At 38.5% G+C, this 20,703-nt stretch overlaps 1 long non-coding RNA gene across 1 annotated transcript; it reads right to left on the bottom strand.

The window, feature by feature from the left end:
* Nucleotides 1-1,872: 1,872 nt before the first annotated feature.
* Nucleotides 1,873-18,802, bottom strand: LOC109164932. The gene is made up of 3 exons (XR_002051454.1): nt 18,715-18,802; nt 15,487-15,494; nt 1,873-1,885 (listed from the first exon to the last, which is right to left on the bottom strand). It is a non-coding gene; the product is annotated as an uncharacterized LOC109164932 (long non-coding RNA).
* Between the last annotated feature and the right edge of the window lie 1,901 nt (nt 18,803-20,703).

Here is a 20,703-nt window from a genome sequence, read left to right as displayed (position 1 = left end):
GCCTTATTCTCTGGTTCTTATGGGTGGCATACACAGATTGCCTCTACAACGGGTCTAGGTACTCGTCTTCAGAAGTTATTAGGAAGATCAAAAGGGAATCCTATCTCATCTCCTTAGCTTGTCCACCTCGCAACATGGGAGCACTTGGATTTTGTCTTCAAGCTGAAGGCTTGATTGCCAGATTTGCTATCCCTCCGCGGCGTACAACACAGTGGGTCAAGTGGTTAGCGCCACCATCAGGACGTCTTAAACTTAACACCGATGCTCTCCTTTCATCAGTTGGTGCGGCGGGTGGGGCATGTCTTCGAGACTCTCGGGGCCTGTTGGTTGCTGGAATCTGCTTCCGTTTGGATGTCTCTTCCGCTCTTGAGGCTGAAGTGCTAGCTCTGCGGAAAGCCCTACAATGGTGCGACACTATGGTGTTACGGCCATATATCATTGAAGTAGACTCTCTTCAGCTTGTCCGTTTGGCCTCCTCTTCGGACGCGATGCCATGGAAACTCCAAGAAGCTATGTTTTACATCCGGACGTACGTTGCGGCTTGGGGTGCAGTGATTAAACATGCTTATCGGGAAGCAAACAGCGTAGCAGATGCCCTTGCGGCAGAAGGCTTAGTCGCTATTACTCCCTCGATCTTTCGCTCCTTTAATGCTTTGCCTACCAAAGCCAAATTGGCTCTCTTGTATGATTACAGGGGGTTTACTGCCCGCCGAACTATTCCTCAATAAACGATTCTTTGCTTAAAAAAAAAAAAAAAAAAAAAAAGACTGTAAGTGTACTATTCCTTGGTTTTTTTCGTGCACCGGATTGGTAATGTTCGGTGGTGTGTGCGTATATGTACAACGGCGTGTGCGAGTTATTAAAATGCGGTCTTGGCATGAAAGTGTTATTATAAGTTTTTTTGTTTGTCGAATTTTCGTTTTTGTTTAAAAATAATTGTTACTAAGTGTGATAGTGGTATGCGCATTTGTGTGGTATGTCGTGTGCAAAATTCTGAGAATTACGTAACCAATAAAACACAACTATATGTGTTTGTTTAATCGGTTAGGCGTGTACGTATGGAGTAGTGAGTTGGTGCATATGACGGGGTCGGTAATGAAACTGTGGTAATGTTATGGATTACGTTTCGTTTGTAATGTTAATTTGGGTTTACATTGTTGTGGCGGTGTGTGCGTTTGACGTGTGCAAAATTCTAAAATTTATGTAACCAATAAAACACAACTACATGCAAACACAAAAGCAAAACAAACGAACCAAAACTGGGTAAATGCAAACACCATACAACTGCAAAGCATAGTCCTAAAATCCCACCCTCCCATCCATCAACTACTCAGAAACAACACAACAATATAGAAATGCACACACTGGCCAGTGGAGTTGCACAAATGTTGGCATAGTAAAAGAAACATCTTTTTATGAATCTAATAGTAAATAACAACTGTTCATGTTTACATATACAACAGACTTTTCATTGCTATTAACATTTGTAAAAAAAAAAAAAAAAAAAAAAAAAAAAAACTAACTGTATATGTGAAAAGCAAAGCTTCATATAAAAACAAGAAGCTTTGGCGTACGGAATAGTGACTTAGCTCTTAAAAACTCGAGCTAAAGTCACACACTTGTCAAACTATACACAAATAAATAGCATATAAATGTACATAATGAATGGTTGTGATTTGTGAAGTATCACCAGACATTGACAAATTGGTCTTGATGAAGAGGTAGATTGATCAAGCTAGAGGGGTTTTTGTTGTTGAATTCTTACAGCAATATGATGAGTGAACTGGCCTTTAATACTCAAAGCTTGCACACACCTAAAATACTCAAAAAGAAAAATAGAACAGTAAACCCCACAAAATATATTTCGAGACATTTGTGCACACATCTAAATTTGGTGCATACTCAGCTTAAAACACAGAATTAAAAACCCGAACTAGAGTAGATGGGTTCTCAAAATATTTGCGCACACACTCAATTTTGGTGCGCACACACCTAAAATAGTCTAAAAAATAAAACACAAAAAATTCATGAATAGTTAGTGCGCACCCCTCTAAATACACAAAACACAAAATTAAATACCCAAACTAGATTAAACAGGTTCTCAAAATAGTTGCACACACACATGCATTTGGTGCACACACACCTAAAATACTCAAAAAGAAAAAATAGAAAGGTAGTCCCCACAAAACATATAATGAGAAATATATGCACACACCTAAATTTGGTGCGCACCTCCCTAAATACACAAAACACAAAATTAAATACCAAAACTAGATTGCACGGGTTATCTAAATGATTGCGCACACCCCCAAATTTGGTTCGCACACACCTAAAATAATCAAAAAGTACAAAGAGAAAGGCAATCCCCACAAAACCTATATTGCAACAAACACGCACACAGATAAATTGGTACGCACAGACCTACATACAATAAACACAGAATTAAATACCCTAAAAGTATATTAAAAGGGTTCTGAATCTTGTATATTCCAGAATAATGCAAGAACTAACCGAAAAGAAACCTACAACCCAATAGTGAAACAAACAACAATTCAAGGCAAACCCCAATGGGGCAATATATTATAAAACACAAACTCAGACTAAAAAGCTAATTTATTTCCAAATTTCAATAACTAACTATGCAAACTCTCTGGTTGATGAGAGAAGAAATCAAGGATTCTCCAATTTTCTGGGACTTGGGATTCGGTTTTAATTTAGTTCATGGACCATGTCTGGGAACTTCATTCCATCACGAATAAAAAAAACAGGGAAATTGTTTCCCACCAGATCAAAGTTACCCTACATAACCAAATAAATCACTAACATTAAGTAAAGATGTCATTAAAAAAAAAAAAAAAAAAAACATAGAAGAACATCCAGCAATAGAGAACTATACAAAGAATGAAAAAGATCAAAAGCTATAAACATTAACAAAATGTATTAAAAATTAATTGGTGATCCCATGTTCAAGAGAAACAAGATAACTTCACTGCACAAGAATGCTATGAACCTTGGAAATAAATCATCAGCATACCTCCAATGTAACATACACCCATCCCTTGCTTTCCCTCTAAGTCCAAGAATCGGATTATTAAAAAGAAAAAAAAAAACAAAACAAAAAAAAAAACCTGGAGACAAAACCCTATTACAATCGTCAATCACCAGAACACCCCCCCCCCCCCCCCCCCCCCCGCCACACCAAGCCCCCCGGACTCCATAAAACACCAGTTACCGCCGACCACTACCGGCGCCACAGGCCCAAAAAGCCGAACATACACACATCCACTGCCAGTCGAAACCCACCCTCCCCGCCACACCAAAACCCACCGTACCGCCATGCGAAACCCCACCAAACAAACAACAATAACTGAAAGAAAACGAAGAAGAAACAGATAATTGAGTATGAAATACCTTGACCAACACCGGAAGAAGTACTCCTTCGACGCTTTGGCCGCCAGATGGAAGAGCCAGCCATGGAGAATTGGGTACTACGGCCACCGACGCAAAGGATTTGAAGGTGTTGGGCAACGTATGCTCTTCTGCAATTTCACCGAGAAGAATGGCGTAGCTGCGACTCGTTAATCCAAATAACACAAACACAAAAGGAAATAAAAAGCCTGTACACGAAAACAAAATAAATGCGCCTAGGAAATTACAACACTACCCCTAATTATATTCCATACCAGCCATTTTCAAATAAAAAAAAACTATATATCTAAACCGTTAAAATATAAAAATGGATGCTTATGATCGAATCTCACGATCTCAGCTAACTACTGTGATCTCAATGGATCCAATAAATAAATAAATATATATATATATATATATATATATATATATATATATATATATATATATATATATATATATATCTACTATACTAATAAGATCTCAAGAGAGTTAGGCCTATAATGGGTAGAAAAGATGGCGGTCAAGTTTTTTAATCAAATGAATGACTCAGATTGATCAGATTTTATTTTTTTTCTTAAGATTGACTAATTTATCCTTAATGAATATGATTATCCGTTAACTTTTCCGTTAAATATTACCTTTTCCGTTAATTTCTGTTAGTTCACCTTTAACTTATTCATTGATTTCAATAAGAAAGGTCTTAAGTTCGAAGTTCGAACCCCATCCCAATCAAAGTTGGCATATTTAGTACTCTATTTTACTTTTATTAAATTAAATAATAATTTAGTAGTTACAACAAAAAATAATACATATGCATTTCGATCTTTAATTTAGAAGTATGTATCTACAATGTTTTTATTCAAAAAATTTATTTATTATCAATAAATTAAATAAGAGAAATAATTTCATTAGTTATATTGTCTTTATTTTTCTCCAATATAAAAATTCTTTACATTCAAATTCATCAATTGATTATATTCGCTACATTGTCCCTACAGGTATTTATTAAAAAAAAATTATTCATTATCAATAAATTAATTAAGAGAAATAATTTTATTATATTATATTGTCTTTATTTTTCTCCAATGTAAAAATTATTTACATTCAAATTCATCAATTGATTATATTCACTACATTGTCTATTATCTTTTTTTGTGCACTATTTTTTTAAATTAAATATCAAAGTTATAACACAAAATAATATTATATATTGAGAAAATTACTGATTTGGTCCCTCGACTGTGAGGATTTCACCAATTTGGTCCTCGACTATAAAAATTACTCAATTTGGTCCTCGACTATGACATTTTTACCTGATTTGGTCCTAAGTGTATTGTTATTTGCAAGTCAAACCTAAAGGACAATTTTGAGATTAAAAAAAAAAAAGTATCTTCCTTCTTCTTCCCTAAATCTAAGTAGTCTGTTTTATATAGATAAGGTATTTGATTTCGATAGCAGTTGCAACTTCAATATGCAACCAAAGTGTCGTGAATCATCTTCATCCAGCTATAATAATCGAATGATGTTCAAAAATTTGCTGCCTTGTGCCAACATCATTTTCATCCAACTATAAGCATCTCCATTTTTGAATAGTTTACTCTGTGATTTGTGGTGATGTAGTTGTGTTGTGCAACTTAATATGTCTGATTCGTTTATTTTGTGATTTATTCTGTGATTTGTGCTGATGTGGTAGTGTTGCAACAGAATGGCAGGCAAGATTACTAGCAAATGCAGATGGTGCTTCAAGCTTTGGGAAGTTAAATGGTTGAAAGAGTACGACCATGAAGACGAGTGTATTGACAACCCTCGCCCTGCCAACCCTCACCGTGGCAACCCTCACCCTTCTCATGGAGGGCCTATCAACCGGAAATGGTGAAGTACATAGCAAAGCTAGGTTCAAGAGTTTCTTGATTTCTTCTAAATCTCGCGGGGATAAATTCATCTTAGGGTCAACAATTTTATACAACTCATCACCAAAACCATTTGTTTCTTCTTCAATTATAATGTTAGATGCCCATTTTACCATGTTGTTGTCATCACTAAAGCACTCATCGTTAGGTCGTTTCCCACCTACAAAGCTTTATCAGAGCAAAAAATAGCTTATCAGAGCTCGTCACATCACAGAGTAAAATTATCAGAGCAAAGAATAGCTTACCTTCTTGCAATACTCGTAATTCTTAAGGACTGTGGAAAAGAGTACGATAGAATGGAGAAACTTGAAGATCACAAGAATAGGTGTGCTGCGTTCCAGAAGGCAAAACCCAAACATGTGTCGAAGCACAAGCCAAAGCCGGCTAAGTAGCGGGCTTTGACTGCTGGGTAGCAACTTGACAACCCTTCTCGTGGAGGGTTTATCAACCGAAAATGGTAAAGTACATAGCAAAGCCACGTTCAAGAATTTCTTGATTTCTTCCAAATCTGGCGGGGATAAATTCATCTTAGGGTCAACAATTTTATACAACTCATCACCAAAACCATTTGTTTCTTCTTCAATTACAATGTTGGATGCCCATTTACCATGTTGTTGTCATCACCAAAGCACTCATCGTTTGGTCATTTCCCACCTACAAAGCTTTATCAGAGCAAAAAATAGCTTATCAGAGCTCGTCACATCATAGAGTAAAATTATCAGAGCAAAGAATAGCTTACCTTCTTGCAATACTCGTAATTCTTAACTCATACATTTTGAATTAGAAATTTTAAGTTTGATTTTGTTATTCGGTGTGTAGTTTCAAATTGCAGATTCGCGAAATTTCATCTCTCCTCATAGTAATCCATAGGCAATATTCGGTGGTAAAATCGAGTTACAATTTCTAAATTTTCGTTTCATTTTGTTATTCGTTGTATATTTATCAACTCAGGTTTTTTGGAATTAAAATTTGTTAGTTTGATTTCTTACTTCTCTCATTTCTGCTAATCGCCTTGCAGACCCGCGGAATTTCAACTCTCATCATCCAAATCATCATCGGAATTTTCATCGGTAATCTTAGTTTGCTGGAAGCATTGATTCTTTTCTATACTTTCATTCCTCGATTCATTCTCAAAACTTTGTACTCGAAGTTATCTTAATGTTATGATATTTTCTTAATAGAAAAAGTTAAAAATAAAAATGATGTGGATGGGCATTGGGCAATGATACTTTCAATTGCGGCCATAGTATATATTTAGCTTTTCAATTCATTTATTTGTAATATAAATTTGATTTTAAATCTCACAAAAAATAAATTTGATTTTAAAGTTTTTAGTGAAGTAATGGGTTAAATCAGTAAAATTAATGTTTGGTTAATAAGATATTATGGATCAAATTCAACACTCTACTAATATTAAAGACTACAATTATTATGTGAATAAGTACTGATTATAATTGAATAACAAATGTTTTTTTTTTTTTTTTTGAAAGGGAATGACAAGTGTATTTTTTTTGGTTGATATGTAAAAGTACAAGATTTTGTCATATTGCAAGAAGGTAAGCTATTCTTTGCTATGATAATTTTACTCTGTGATGTGACGAGCTCTGATAAGTTATTTTTTGCTCTGATAAAGTTTTGTTGATGGGAGTAAAAGTTGTGGTAGAAAATATGATTACACATATATTATAAGTAAAATTTATCACTTTAAGGAATTTTGAAATATAATTTGAATTAAATTTTTTTATTAATATTTTTATATTCGACATGAATTTTTTGGAGAGGAATGAACAAGCTAGAATTATTACTGTCAATAGCCGATTTACTGCACTGTACAAAAAAAATTAGTTTTTCATTCATAACTCCATAAGTATGTTAACACTAGAGCAGGTTTGGGATAACAGAAAGAACAGATTCTTTTATTAGAATAGGTTATTTCAACCAACATCAATATACATAAATCACTAAATTGAAGACAACCAACATTAACATGCATAAATCACTAAATTGAAGACAACCAACATCAACATGCATAAATCATTAAATTGAATTGAGTTTTCAGTAAATTAATCATTAGACAAACTAACATCAACATCATAAATCACTAATCAATCATTAGACAAACTAATATCAACATTTATAACTAATTTTAACAGAAACAAACGGGGAGACTAAGAGTTATACAGACTACCTGATGAGGAAATGATCGAGTGAGTGAATGAGTTTTCCAGAAATCAAGAGCTCTGGACGTTCAACCTCCTTTCTTCTTCGCTTTTTCTCCATCCTTCTTCCCTAAGACGACTTCCAATCAGACATATGGACTGGGCTGAATATGCAGTACTGGCCCTAGGCAAGGACAGGCTGGGCCCTTGCCCAGGGCCCATGTTTGCAAATATAGTTGTGCCCTCTTTTGTTAAGAACATAATTATGCATATTTTCCTTGACAAAGCTAAGGGTAATAATGGAAATTGTAGTTAGATTCTGTTAACTAATTAGGAGAATTTCATTAACTAATTAATAAATTTTAAGTTAGTAAAAAATGGACCTTAAGGAGAGGAAAGATTAAAATTCAAAATGACAATATAAGTTTCAAAGGTTAATGATTTGGAAAGTTCAACAGAACAGAGGAAACAAATTAAAAGGGACAACTTTCAAAAAAAAAAAATTAAAAGGGACAAAAAACCAATCATAGTTGATACATGTATGTGAAGGCATTGATCGATTTTAGTATTTCCACAGCAATTTGTATACAATTAAGAAGCTTTAATTTTTACATTCAAAAAAAAAAAAAAGAAGCTTTAATTTTTAATTTGCTATTTTAATGTAACTTTCACTATTTATTGCTAGTAAAAGTTTATGACCATAGAGGGTATCATGTCACAAGACACTACAATCATGACTTCCCACCAATCTGTCACACCCATTTTAAAGAAAGTCATACACCAATTTTAGTGTCATACTAAAACATTTCTTTCCTTTTTTACAAGAGAACAATATCATAGATAACAAACGTCATTGATAAAATCTTATATATATAACATTCTTTTATATTAATAAATAATAATGAGACGTGTAATTTATAATGTGTTCTCGCGTTAATTACCAATTTGGTCCCTCGACTATGAAGATTTCACCAATTTGATCATTACTATCAAAATTCCTCAATTTCGTCCCCGATTATGTCATTTTACCCAATTTGATCCTCATTGTAATTTACCGGTCAAACTAAAAGGGCAAATTGAAAATTATATATATATATATATATATATATATATATATATATATATATATATATATATATATATATATATATATATATATATATATATATATATATATATATAAAACATATTATTCTTCCCTAATTGTGGATTTCTGTTGTATTATTTCCATAATTCTTAACCACCATAGCCCGCCTCCGCATCATCATTATCAGGGAGGGGGCAATGGCTACTGGGGATGGGGAAGAAGCTGACATCCATATTTTCTGCTGCATTTTACACATTCACGGACATTAAGTACAAATCTCAGGCACATTAAACACAACACTCATGCACATTGAGTACAAATCTCACGCACATTAATCAACCGCACAACCGCACGAGAAGCATTCAACCGTACGGGAACCTTTAACTCTATATATATATATATATATATATATATATATATATATATATATATATATATATATATATATATATATATATATAAACTACCCAAGATACTTAAATCGTATATTTTTTAAATTTAATTACATTTTAGTATAGGCCTAAATTGAACAAAAAAACTTTATAAATTTTTAACACTAAAACATGCAAACTGACACATCTAAATCTAAATCTAAATCTAAAATAAAAACATAATAAGTGTGAATGAAAATTATACCCCTGATTTATGTCCGTTTTTTCCGTTATGTTTTTTGTACATTATGCTATAAAGGTTGTACATTAAAATATTTTGAACGAACATACCCATACCGTTATAACTTCCGTTATCTTTTCCACTATTGTTACCATGCACATGCATCCACCATATATTTTCTTATCTTCTTAATTAATAATAATATATACACATTAAATATTTGAGTTATATGTTAATTATTACATAAATATAAATATCAAATTTATAAAAATGATTAACATTATTATTATTATTTAGAATAATTTAAATATCTAAAATTTAAATAAATTTAAAATTTTAATATAATGTATTAATATTGGGCACTTAGTTTTTACGCATCGCGCATAAAAAGTACTAGTATATATATATATATATATATATATATAGGATTCAAGTACGGGTATAGCTTTCCATGCAGTTGTGCAGTTGACGCACCTTAAGCATTAAAATGGTGCACCTTAAGTAGTACACAAACAAAGCACCTTAAGAACACAAACCACGCATCTAAGGTTTTAAAAAGGCCCACCTTAAGTTTCACACAACTAACGCACCTTAAGCATACAAATCACACACCTTAAGAAGGAAAACAATGGACCTTATTAAAAAGGAAAACCATGCACATTATGTTTTAGCAACTACTCACATTAAGCACAAACCACACGCAAGGGATAAAACTAGTTAAATCGTGAATAATCATCCGCAAATAAAATGAAATATTTAAAACCGTTAACAGAAAAAACCGGGGATGGACCCCAAATGTCCGTGTACACAATGTCCAATACATTATTAGCAAAATTAAAAACTCGATCTAAAGGGAAACGGGAGGATTTGCCTAGTTGGCAAGCCGAACACATCCCCGACGAACCAAATTTATTTGTAGAGAATGGACACTGTGACAAAACCCAGTTGAGGACTTGAGCATGCGGATGCCCCAACTTGCTATGCCATATAGTGGGAAACGCCCGGGCACACAGAAACGCGACGGGAGACCGTGGAATGGACAATTTGTGAAGGCCACCCGCACTATGACCTTTAAGCAGAATTTCCTTGGTGATTGAGTCCTTGGCAACAAAATAATTGTTATGAAACTCAAAAAATACACCGTTATCGTTAGTAAAACAATGTACAGAGAAGAGAGCCACAGATAATTTCGGAACATGAAAAATATTTGACAAAAGGAGATTTTTAGAAACAGATGAAACAGATGCATGACCGACACGGGAGATACCCAAACATGTACCATTGCCGACCCACAAGATGTCGCCGCCAGTTTAATCCTCGGACTTCCCGATCATCGACGCGTCCAGTGTCGTGTGAGAGGTGGCGCCGGTGTCCGGATACCATGCATCGATGGTGGCAGTGGCTCCTGCATCTTCGACAACAGCGACGTTCGCCTGGGCTGGTGGTTGCGTTGTGTACCACGTAATGTAGTAGACGGCAGTGTGTCCGTGAGACCGGCAGATCTGGCACCGGGGAGCTCTATTACCGCACCCACGTCCCTATCCTTCGCGACCTCGCCCTTGCCTCTGGCCGCCACCGCGACTACTTGATCCACTATCTCCCGGTTGCTGACTGCCACGACCAGCGTACATCGCCGTGGGCAATCCATCCACATTCGCCGCACCCGCCATGGAAAAATCATCGGCATAAATAAATTGTTGCATAATATATATATATATATATATATATATATATATATATATATATATATATATATATATATATATATATATATATATATATATATATATATATATATATATATATATATATATATATATATATATATATATATATAACACCTACGATCTTAAAGATTGAAGGCACAACAATGTGCTATGGAAGAAGGGACAGTGTGCACTAGAACTCTAGAAAGACAAAATGTGCATGGTAAGGTTTATAGGTTTAAGGCACAACAATATGCACTATAATGCACAACAATGTGCTCTAGAAGAAGAGACAATGTGCACTAGAACTCTGGAAAGGCAAAAATGTGCATGGTAAGGTTTAAAGGTTGAAGGCACAACAATGTGCACTGTAAGATACAACAATATGCTCTAGAAGAAGTGACAATGTGCACTGGAACTCTGAAAAGGCAAAAATGTGCATGGTATGGTTTAAAGGTTGAAGGCACAACAATGTACACTGTAAGACATAACAATGTGCTCTGGAAGAAGGGACAATGTGCATTGGAACTCTGAAAAGGAAAAAATGTGCATGGCAAGGTAGAAAATATGAAATAATTATTGAAAAGACTAAATATAAAGCATGATCTTCAACGAACACTAATCATAAACGATCACAGTATTCAACTAAAATTAGTAATTAGTGATTCATTCAAGATCTAATGCTCTTTAAAAGTATATATAACGATCACCTATGCTCTTTAGTACAATAATTCCACTGCGTTTTTTTTTAATTGCTTCATTCTGGACGTTGATCTGATCTAATTCAATAGATGAGATTACATCCTATTTTTCACCTAAGGCTTCTTTTTCACTTGATCCTTTATATATATATATATATATATATATATATATATATATATATATATATATATATATATATATATATATATATATATATATATATATATATATATATATAGTGTTGCATTCACATGCAAACACCCTTAAAATACAAACTTGTGGATAAAATGGGACCATGGGATTAAATGGTTGGGCGGCTAAGATTAAGAGGGTCATTAGGTAGCTTTTATGATTGAAATTTTAAGAAGGGGTAAAAAAAAAAGGCAAAGCATGCAAATTTAAATAAGGATATAATATTAGAAGACAATATCACAAAGGATTCTCTACGAATTTTAGTAGTGGAAGGATTCAAATTTTCCTCTGTAATACGTAAGGCGGCGGACGAAGACTGCACAATGAGCGTTCCAGGAACAACGTGAATCGAAGATGGCTACGGCAGAAACGGGTAAGCACTCCGGTCCGATTGAAGTAGTGTTAAAATTGGTACATGAGTTTGCATTGTTTACTGTAAATCAAACGTGGGAAGGTTTTTAAGATTTAAGAAAACAAGAACATGAAGATAGGATGGGAAATTGATCATGCGGGGGGTTGCATGACCAGGGGGGTAAGGTATGTACACATGTAGAAAAGGGAATAGTCAAAACTGGGTGTAACCATGGGTAATCAACTGAATAAACAAAAAGATATAGAAATTCTTGACTAATCTAAATTCAGGGTGTGATAACGGATGCCATGCACATATCCTAATTCTGGAGTGCACACACGTCGTACCCCATGCCACACAATGTTTACACAGAAATGGAATCCCGTTCATGGTAGGTTAGTAGTTGTCGAACAAGAGAAGTGACATTAAAGTGCTTATTGTGTGCGTTCATGGCCGGATATATGTGTTTAGAAGTCATGCAGAGTGACGTTTTATCAAAATCATAAATACAATAACAATATGGTGATGATATGCTTGGTTGGTGCGGCTCACAGGTGCCGAGCAAAATGTTGGTGGGATAGATGAATGTGTAATGGACATTTCTTCATATGGACGTTATTATAGTAACTATTTTTTAATTCGTGTTTCACATTCATGAGTTACTGTGTGTGCACATTAGCTGGTTAGTGAATGCACACGCTGATCTAAGAGCGAAATAATAGTCAGAATTGGATTTCCACGTTTTGTGCTATGTGCATCTGAATATTTCCGTGTGTGCACGTACTAAATATCCGTACAGTACAGTGTGCATTTTATTACTCAAGTGTGTGCACTAACAAAATTGACGTGGTCTTCATACATATACAAATTAGTCTTTGTCCCATTCAATGAGGTGGATAACGACAAGAAGTCAATTACATTTGGAGTGGGCCTTATTGTTAAAGAAGACATAGACTCTTATGCATGGCTTTTGGGCAAATTTAGGAGCATATTTGCAAAGACTGCATAGTTTGGGGATGTAATAACTTTTGTTGCAACATACGGGACGATCAAGAGCATTAATTGTTTACAATTTTTTTGAAAAGGTTTACAGTTAAGTTATTATACTAATAGTATTCAAACCGTGATTAACGAACAAGAGACACTGGGTGTCCACGGTGGCTTATTGGTGTGTGCATAAGCAGTTCAAAGATCCAGATTACAAAAGTAGAAACACAAATATCCATTTAGTACTGTGTGAATTGCAATTCTCCTCTTTGTGCACTAACATAAGTGCCTTGGTTATACTTTTGCTGTGTGTGCATACTGGCATTTAGGTGTGTGCACAGGCAATCAGAAGAAATGAGTAACATAGACAGTATTGAAAAGACTAGTTTAGTACTATGTGCGTTCTGATGTTCATGTGTGTGCATGAACAAGGTTGCAAGAGTATTGTTGCTCTACAAAGCTACATTGTGCACAAAACTGTACACCACATACATCGCCAAGAGAAGATTAATGCACCGACCAAAATAACAGGGTAATAACATATGTCAAAAAACAAGTCACCCTTGTTAGTAATGTTATATTTCCTATTCATTTATTATGTAACTTAGCTTGTATTATTATTATAGTTGAATTAGTCCTGTAACTGATAGCTACTATATAGGGGTAGTTAGATAGGACTCTAATCTCCTTTTGTATCTCTGTAACTTAACGCAGTTTGAATCTACGACAATTATTCACTCATCTGGTATCAGTTAGCTAGGTGATCTCTCTCTCTCTCTCTCTCCTTCCCAAACTATGTCGACAAACTCTAGCGAAAGAACGGTCACCGCCGCTACACCACCACCCCCGTCCACCCCCAACACCCTAGCCTTGGCTCACCATTTTATATCCATGAAGCTGACCACGAAAAACTTCCTCTTCAGGCGCACTCAACTAGTACCCTTTCTATGTGGGCAAGGCCTTCTTGGATTCGTCACCGGCGACACGCCATGTCCGCCGGCTACTCTCGAAACTCCGGCATCCGGCGAAGCTGCTTCCGACGCCACGACAACGAAAACTATAGTGAATCCGGCGCACAGCGTGTGGGTGCAACAGGATCAATCGATCCTGTCACTCCTCGTGTCCTCGATGGCCGATGAGGTTCTTTACCTCGCCGTCGGCCGCACGACGTCGCAAGAAGTTTGGACGTCCATTACGGCGGCGCTCGGTTCATCGACTCGGGCGAGGTGTCTAAACCTCCTCGCTCAGTTCCAGTCGCTCAGACAAGGAGACAACACCCCCGCAGAATACCTCGACCGAGCACAGCTGTTGGTGGAGGATCTTGCGTTGGCCGGTCGTCCGGTCTCGCTTGATGCACAAAACCTTTGGGTTTTCCGTGGAGACCAGCCAGAGTTCCGGTCGATGGCGTCGTCCCTCGCGGTGTCCGGCGCACCGGTGTCGATACCTCAGCACTCGGATTATCTCTAGGCCCAAGAATTCATCTGGGCAGATGAATTCTCCTTTGCCGGTGGTCCATCAGCCGGCGGGCCACACACGATGATGGTTGCTGGTCGCGGCTACGCACAGAATCAGGCGGCAGGCGGAGGTCCCCGGCACGCTGGTTCTGGACAATGGCGAGGTCGGGGAGGCGGCCGTGGACGTGGAGGGCAAGGCCGAGGCCGTGGTGGTGGCGGTCCGAGGTGCCAAATCTGCCGCTCGCACGGACATACGGCTCTCCATTGCTTCAAGCGCTACGCCGGCGCACTATAGCCGCAGGCTCACGCGGCAGTCCCCGGTGATGATGGCGCAGTGGAGGCAGACGCATGGTACCCGGACACTGGGGCTTCGTCACACACTACACTCGATCAGTCGATGATGGCGCAATCCGACCTCTACTCCGGCGGTGATGTCCTCCGCGTGGGCAATAGGTCAGGTTTGGTTATAACCAGTATTGGCCATGCATCACTAAACTCTCTGTCTAGAACTTTAAAATTAAACAATATATTACATGTCCCCTGTCTTTCTTTACCATTATTGTCTGTTAATCGCTTTACAATTGACATTGATGTTTACTTTGAATTTCACCGTGATCATTTTGTTGTGAAGGATTGTCACACCAAGGCGGTGCTCCTTAGGGGTCCTACCACGGGGGGATTGTACAAGCTACCCATGTCTCGGTCACATGTTGCGTTAATAACCGCTCGTGCGCCACCTGATGTTTGGCATCACAGGCTTTGACATCCGCATAAACGTGCCCAAATCCGTGTCTTACAAAAATGCCCGGTCACACAATCCAAATCAAGTATGCCGCAGTTGTGTTCGTCGTATCAACTCGGGAAATCGTCTCGTTTCCCACTAGATAGGGTTCTTTCCTCTAGTAATAATGTACTCGACTTGCTGTATACTGATATTTGGGGACCGACACCCGTTGTTTGTGCCGGGGTTTTAGATATTTCGTTCTTTTTGTTGACGACCACACACGTTTTTGCTGGTTTTACCCTTTGCGGTTAAAATCAGATATTTATAAAATTTTTGATTCTTTCCGTGTCATGGTAGAATGCCAATTCTCGCGTTCTATCAAGTTTATACAGTCCGATCTCGGAGGCGAATATCGCCGTCTGCATTCAATTTTTCAATCTCTTGGCATTGTGCATAGGCAATCTTGCGCCTATACGCATGAGCAGAACGGCTGAGTAGAGCGTCGGAATAGGCATGTTGTCGAAACCGGTTAGCTTTACTCGCTGACAGCTCAGTCCCCATCAAACACTGGGACGTCGCGTTTGAAACAACTTCCTATCTCATAAATTGTCTCCCGTCGTCTGCACTCAATTTTGTCAGTCCTTATGAGTCTATCTATAATAAAACTCCGCCATACACTTTCCTTCGCATGTTTAGGTGCAGATGTTACCCTTATCTACGGCCCTACAATCTCCATAAGATAGAGTATGGTTCTGCACCCTATGTCTTTCTAGGCTATCCTATGTCTTATAGTGGGTACCGACGCGTGGACCCAGTATCTGGGAAGACCTTTATCTGTGGCCTTGTTTGGTTTGACGAAAGTGTGTTTCCCTATGCCACAGGTACATATGAGCAAAGCGAGACTGAGAGCACTCCAAATACCGTCCCTTGGGAGTCGGGTCCCATAATTCTGCTGCCACAAGCCGCACCGCTTAATGAGCCTCCTCTGGCGGTCCAGGTGCCACCATTGGCGATACAACAACAGTCGGCCGACAGAGTGGCCCCACGGCGTAAGCCCCGAGCCCGGGCCCAAGCTACAGCACAACCCCAGGATCGGGGTCATGTCATGCGACTCCGGCACATGACACGAGGCACAGACGAGCCCTTTCAAGCTCTAACCGCCTCAACTGATCCAACTTGCTACACTCAGGCCGTGGCACACCCACAGTGGAGGGATGCTATGGATCAGGAATTTAATGCACTCTTGAATAATAATACATGGTGTCTCACCCCGGCCAATCCCGGTATAAATGTAGTTGGCTGCAAGTGGGTCTACCGCACCAAACGGAAGGCCGATGGTGCTATAGAGCGTTACAAAGCTCGCTTAGTGGCAAAAGGGTTCAATCAGGTCGCTGGTGAAGACTTCTTTGAAACCTACAGTCCAGTAGTCAAGCCAACCACGGTTCGCATATTGCTCGCCCTTGCTATATCACGGGGCTGGACTATGCAGCAGCTGGATGTTCACAATGCCTTCTTAAATGGGCATCTGGCAGAAACAGTCTATATGCGACAACCGCCGGGGTATGAGAACCCAACCCATCCGGATTATGTCTGTCGTCTCCAACGGTCTCTTTACGGTCTTAAACAGGCCCCACGTGCCTGGTTTAAGCGGTTACATGATTTTCTTTTGACTACAGGTTTCATGGCATCCAAAACTGATGTCTCGCTTTTTTACTACACACGAGGCACATCACGGGTTTACCTGCTCGTTTATGTGGACGATATCATCATGCTTGGCAACGACACAGAACTACTTCTTTCACTTCTCAACCAGCTATCTACCACTTTCAAGATCCGAGATTTGGGCACTCCCACTTTCTTCCTCGGCATTGAAACTATTCCGCTGAAAGATGGCGTTCTGCTCTCCCAACGGCGTTACATGGCCGATATTTTGACTCGCGCAGGCATGACTGACTGTAAACCTTTGTCCACTCCAGCTGCGGTCACACAGGCCATATCTCCAGTCACGAGCCCTTATGAGAATCCTACTCAGTATCGTAGGTTAGCTGGGGCCCTACAGTATCTCACTATCACTCGTCCGGATCTGTCTTACGCCGTCAACAGGCTTTGTCAGTTTATGCACACTCCGACTGATGAGCATTGGGGTTTGCTTAAACGGGTCCTTCGGTATGTGAAGGGCACACAAGCGTATGGTCTGAAACTGGCTACGTCACCTTCCTCCGACATCCATGCTTACTCTGACTCGGACTGCACTGGGTGTCCGGTATATCGTAAGTCCACTAATGGTTATGCTGTATTCCTTGGGACGAATCTGATCTCTTGGTTTTCTCGTAAACAGTGAACTGTGGCTAGGTCCTCCACCGAGGCTGAGTATAAGGGCCTAGCCGATGTAGCTGCAGATGTTACTTGGGTTGTATCCCTACTTCGGGAGCTTGGTCTACACTTTAGGAATCCTGCGACTCTATGGTGTGATAATTTGGACGCCACTTATATGTGCGCAAATCCTGTTTTTCATGCTCGGACGAAACACGTCAAGATTGACTACCACTTTATTCGAGATAAGGTAGCATTAGAGGAGTTCCGGGTTAATTTCATCTCCACCAATGACCAGTTAGCTGACGTCTTCACCAAACCACCGCCATCAGCTCGCTTCACCTCGCTGCGGGAAAAGCTTAGTGTTGTGTGCACACCACCTTCAGCTTGAGGGGGAGTGTTAGTAATGTTATATTTCTTATTCATTTATTATGTAACTTAGCTTGTATTATTATTATAGTTGAATTAGTCCTGTAACTGATAGCTATTGTATAGAGGTAGTTAGATAGGACTCTAATCTCCTTTTGTATCTCTGTAACTTATCGTAGTTTGAATCGACGACAATTATTCACTCATCACCCTAACACCAAATGATAAACAGTAGGTAGAAGGGTGGTGCAAATGTCAAAACTAAACAACCTACGCCAACAACCAACCAAACCCAACATCAGTATAGTTATCCTAAAAAACTAAGTAATCATAACGAAGTCATAAACTGGAATAGGGTACTCTTATCTAAATAGCATCCAACGGAGTAAAAATAAACTAAAACGCCTGAGACAGGTTCCTACTTTTGTGTAGATTGAACTCAGAGATTGCAATTTCCTTCATGTAATGCAACCTGAGCTAGTGCAGCTTAGTACTATCACCTTTGGTAAGGCCACACTCTCATTTGACCTCTTCCACAATGAGTTCATAATCTGGCGCATTCCACATAGGGTCTTGTTGCAGCCTCGCAAGGAACGCCAAAGGTGGCACCACAAAATCATCGTCAATATCAGAATCCCTCGAGCCACCAGTTTTTGAATGCGATACCTTGTTTTCTTACCTATAGCAACAAGCCAACACGCAAGGAAAAATCAACCACGCACGAATTCAAAAAGACAATTCAAATACACACAATAGATTGGTAAAGAATAATTCATTGTTTTCATAACACATCGTATTAATCCAATATGAAATGATAACTCCTCGTATTTAATTTATCTAGTCCTAAAGGTTTAACCATTTCATATAATTCCAAATAACAACTAATTAACAAATAGTAATCCACATTCCACGAACCCACCTTACCTAGGCTTTAAAGTCAATTATTAGTCAGAACAACTTAACATTCAAATAATTCTATATTCTAATAGGATGCTCCTGCATTTTATAAAACAATGAAAATAAAGCTAATCATCATTGCTGGAGACATATATGGCGTACTAAGGTTCCACCTAGCGTGCAGAATTTTCTGTGGCGTTACTTACAGGGAGTTATTCCTACCTTGGTTGCCTTGCAGAATAGAGGAGTGGAGGTCGATGTGTTATGCCTGTTATGTAGGCAATCACCAGAAACGTTGCATCACCTTTTTTGTGAGTGTTCTGAGACCACTCCACTTTGGCAGAATTCAATATCCTTGCCGGACCACCATGACGATTTTGCCGACTGGTTTATAAGATGCCTATCCAACACTGATATGTCTGCTAAGCTGAATTGCATTGATGTTTGGTGGAGCATCTGGCGTGGAAGGAATGCTGTAGTATGGAGTCATAAGCTATGGCTGGCAGCGCAAATCAAAATAGAAATTGCCCGCCTCATGCATGAATGGTTTCAATTGGGAGAAACGTTGGCTGGTGGTGGTGATAGACGTCATTCTTTGCAGCGGACTGTTCAGGGCTTAACCCAATGATACAATGCAGATTTTTGTTGATGCTGCGGTGTTCCTAGAAACTAATGAGGCTAGCTATGGAATTCTCATTAAGGATTCAAGCGGTGTGTATGTAGCAGCTCGCCATGGACCTATGAGTTTCTTACTTGATGTTCACCTCGCGAAGTCAATGGCGGTTAAGGAAGCCTTGTCCTGGGCTAAAGATTTGAATTTTGTGAAGGTTATCGTTTTGATGAGAACTGATTGTATTGTATATACTGAACTTGATTACAATGAGATCAGATGATGTGAACATATAGAATAGAGAGTCACAGTGTGACAATGATAAGAAGTAGAGAGTCACAGTGTGACATGGATAAGAAGTTCTAAACAGACTCATATACATAGAGTCCTAATACTCCCCCTCAAGCACAGTGTATACTAGTAACTTGTAGCTTGTCCCTTAAGGATGAAAATCTAGGTCCAGGCAGAGCTTTGGTGAAGATATCAGCAAGTTGATCTTTTGTGGAGATGAAGTTGACTTGGATATCGCCCGAAGCTACTCGATCACGAACAAAATGATAATCAATCTCCACATGCTTGGTGCGCGCATGAAAGATTGGATTGGCACTCATATATTTAGCTCCTAGATTATCACACCATAATTTTGGAATGGAAATACCCAGAATCTTTACCTCACGCAGTAATGACATAATCCATAGAACCTCAGCACAAACATCTGCAAGAGCTTTGTATTCAGCCTCAGTGGATGACCTAGCAACAGTTCTCTGTTTCTTGCAAACCCATGATATAAGATTACTCCCCAAGAAAACAGCAAAACCACTCGTGGATTTTCGATCGTCAGGACAACCAGCCCAATCAGAATCATAGAAAGCATGAATATCTCTAGATGAACACAGTCATATGCGTAAACCATGATAAACTGTTCCCTTAACATACCTGAGTACCCGTTTGAGCTGCTCCCAGTGTGATATGGTGGGAACATGCATATGCTGGCATAACTGATTAACTGCAAAGGATAGGTCAGGTCGTGTGACAGTGAGATATTGCAGTGCTCCAACTAAACTCCTGTACTGTGTGGGATCATCATATAGATCTGAATTGAAGGGGACAGTTTTCGAGACAGAGATATGTGTAGAAAGGGGTTTGCATTCAGACATTCCAACTCGTTTTCAAATATCATTCATATACCGTTGTTGAGATAAAATAATCTCATTGTCA

This window comes from Ipomoea nil, unplaced genomic scaffold, assembly GCF_001879475.1.
Source record: "Ipomoea nil cultivar Tokyo-kokei standard unplaced genomic scaffold, Asagao_1.1 scaffold0117, whole genome shotgun sequence".
NCBI classification, from domain to species: Eukaryota; Viridiplantae; Streptophyta; class Magnoliopsida; order Solanales; family Convolvulaceae; genus Ipomoea; species Ipomoea nil.
Note: the sequence above shows the minus strand (reverse complement) of the source record. Positions and strands in the feature narration are given on the sequence as shown.